We start from the raw sequence: 3,653 nt of genomic DNA, 5'->3' as shown, positions 1-3,653 counted from the left end.
TCACTGTTTGGAGATTTGTGGGAGTTGGGACTGTTCTCAGTGTTGATTTGCTCTGTTCCGTTTGCTAGCAGCATTCAGTATCCACTCTTCCCCACTAATACAGATGGCTCCACCTTGTAGTCTTAATGCATTTTAGATGGTGTTTGTTTAAGGAGTCTCCCTCCCTTCCTCCAGCCCTTCAGACAGGAAGGGAAAGGGGTTCATTCCTTTCATCTGGGACTCCTGGGCTTCTCATTGTCCAAGCTCTGCCCTGTGGTCAGGGATCGCAGTACTGATCCTCTCAGAAATTCCTAAGTCAACCGTCCTGTACAAACAACACTGGGGTATAAAAAAGGAAAAGACAAAGTCTACCTCATCAATAGTCTAGCTACACAAGACTTAGAAAATGAGACATCAGCCTAAGGGTGATTTGGTTAATTGCCAATTTGTGGTACTCTAGATTCTATAAGTTGCAATTTGCTCATAGAAGGGAAAGATTATCCAGAACTTGATTATTTGACAGGATCACTTCAGGGGCCTTTTGAAAAGGAAAAATTTGAATAGTGAGAGAACAGGAAGCCATTTTTGGAATCTAGGAAAAGAGCAGATCTAAGTCTTGGAAAGAACAGACTGTTTGGGAGTTAATGAGAGAGCATAGCTGGTGTGGCCATTCCTAGAGATAGATTGCAGAGGTAGATTGGGAAAGAAACCAGTGGTGACTTGAGCTGATGATGGGGCTGTGGAAGCATATGGAGTGGACCCCATAACTTCTTGCAGGTGAGGTAACTAAATGCTGAACTAGGGTATGGGAGGGATGAGAGGGAAAGGTCAAAAGAGGTGTAGGAGTTGGAGAGAATTCTAGAGGAGAATGATCTGATGTATCCAGTTCTAGAGAGAATACAAGGCACTATTTTGGTTAAGACACTGAGTGTGGACATCTATTTATGGGAAACTATAAAAATAATGGGCTTGAAGTACAGATTTTCTACTGGAAGTGCAGGTTTGGTGTGTTAGGGAACATCTCAAATTAGGAACCATCCCTCTTAACGGAATTTTTTTTTTTTTTAAGATTTTATTTATTTATTCATGAGACACCAAAAGATAGGCAGAGGGAGAAGCAGGCTCCATGCAGGGAGCCCCATGTGGGGCTCAATCCCCGGTTTTCAGGATCACACCCTGGGCCGAAGTCAGACTTTCAGCCACTGAACCACCCAGGCGTCCCTCTTAACGGAATTTGAGGGGGAAATAATCAGGATCTTGAACCAAGCATCTGAGTAAGATGTTCCATGTGAAGTAATTTCCACAGTTGTATGAAGTAACTCTTGTCACAGAGCAATGGGGACCAGGCTTCAGGTCTACTTACTAATGGCATGGTGTTGGTACCTTTTCCTCTTCTGTAAAATGAAGATGATAAAAAATACCTACCTTGTAGGGTTATTATTAAGGGATTAGATGTGCAATTATTTTGTGAAGTGCTTTAAATTTCTGCTTTTGTTACATGTTACACTTACACTTAAAATTTCAGTTAAATTAAAGTTTAATTGTAAATTAAAGTGTAATTAAAGTTACACTTTACACTTAAAATTTTCAGTTCACTAGTCTAGAGGATTCGTAAAATATGTAGGAATGTTATTTATAAAAGGAACACCAAAATTTTACAATTTAAGGTTTTGATCACTAATTTCACAAGTACTTCAGATGCTCCAAAACCGCTTCTGACACAAATTGTACTTTTTCATTCAATATACATAGTTAAAGGAATTATTAATCACTTAAATATGAGCAAAAGGTTGCTCCTTCTCACCCCAAAAAAAGCAGCATAAACGCAATTGAATCCAGAAAGCACAAAGAAGGTGTGCCTGGATGGCTTATCATTTGAGCCTTTGGCTCTTGATTTTGGCTCCCTTCATGATCTTAGGGGTTGGGAGGTTGAGCGCCATGTCTGGCTCTGCCCTCAGCAGAGTCTGCTTAGGATTCCCTCCTCCCTCCCTCCCTCCCTCCCTCCCTCCCTCCCTCCCTCCACCCATCCTGCTCACGCGTGCACAAGCACGCTCTCTCCCTCCCCGTGTCTCTCAAATCTTTTAAACACAGTTTGTTTAAGATTTTATTTATTTATTCATGAGAGAGACAGAGAGAAAGAGGCAGAGACACAGGCAGAGGGAGAAGCAGGCTCCGTGCAGGGATCCCGGGACTCCAGGATCAGTCACATCCTGGGCTGAAGGTGGCGCTAAACCGCTGAGCCATTTGGGCTGCCACACAGTTTACGTGATACAGTATATATGGATAACTCAAAGCCTGGAAAATGGATTCCGTTAACAATTAAATATTCATAAACAACTTTTGTTATCTATAAATTGTGTACTGTTGTACATAGTAAGTGCCGTAGAAGTGTTTTTGAAAAGCAGATTCTTCTGCACAGCTTCCTAATGAAGACTCCGAGGACCAAGACCCGCCCACAGTCCTCCGCCTTCAACAGAGACATTTGTTGCTCACATTGGCCCTTTTTTTGTTTTTGTTTTTGTAATCGTCCTCGTTTATCTGACTTCAGTATCCTGAACATTTTCCCTCGTGTAAAATGTGGACAAGGTGACCGAAGCACAAGTTCTGGAGGAGCCTGGAGCCGGGATAGCACTGTGTTTTAGGAATACACAAGGGGTTTTTGGGAATAGTGTCAGTACAATTGGAGAAGTGAAATCCAGGAGAGAGCCTTGTGGCCATATAGCACTCGAGGAGGCCAAAGTTGCCTTTGTGTGACTATGCTAAATGCAACTGAACACTTGAACTGGCTGTTCTCGGGTAGTGGTTTACAAAGTGTCTAGGCCAGCAGTGTGAGCATCACCTGGAAGCCTGTTAGGGCAACGATAGGAACTCTAGTCCCTTTGGAGCACGTCAAAGGAAGCATGGTGCCAGGAAAGTAGAGGGCTCATCTTTAAATCATGTGGGTCAAGTTGACTTCTCAGGAAGTAATCTTAAAGCCAGAGCCTGAAGATGGTGAAGGGACTAGATGAGTGGGGAAGAAGAGCCCCCCTAGGGAAGAAACCACCGTGTGCAGAGACCCTGAAGCTGGGAAGGGTGGAAGCAGAGGCCAGGACACTCTGAGCCTGTAAGCCTTGATGGGGAGTTAAGGTACAGTTTGGGGAGAAATAGGCGGCCACTGATCTCTACACAGTGGTAAGAATTGAGGTTTTCTCATTTTTACAAAATTCTGGTTTCTGGGTGGAGGACACAGGAAGATACCGAGAGAAGGGTTGGATACTGCCTTGGAAAGAGCCACCCTTCTTTGGGAAAGAAAAATTAGGTAGACTCAGATTTAGTTGAAGGCGAAATGGTGTCCCCATTGGATGGGGCTCGCTCAGGAGTTCTGGTGCTAGACAGGAGTTAGCACTTGGCAAGCAGCAGTAGAGTTGCTGCTAGTGATTCGTACGGAGCCAAGATGGTAGGATTTTGCGTTTTTGCAACATTAGGTTTGCCGCTCGGGAGTAGGAATGGGAGAACTAGAACACTCCTGATGAGCCAGAATTAGAGATGGAGCCGGTGTGCCTGGGGAGGGATTGGCAGAGAGGCTACAGCGGGAAGGCTATTTGGGGGTGAGGGAAATGAATGAGAAAGAACAGACCGGCTGAAATGGAGAGGTGCCTGTAGGGACTTGGTGAAGGTATGGATGGAGTGGGTCA

Source organism: Canis aureus, chromosome 7 (genome assembly GCF_053574225.1).
Source record: "Canis aureus isolate CA01 chromosome 7, VMU_Caureus_v.1.0, whole genome shotgun sequence".
NCBI lineage: Eukaryota > Metazoa > Chordata > Mammalia > Carnivora > Canidae > Canis > Canis aureus.
Note: the sequence above shows the minus strand (reverse complement) of the source record.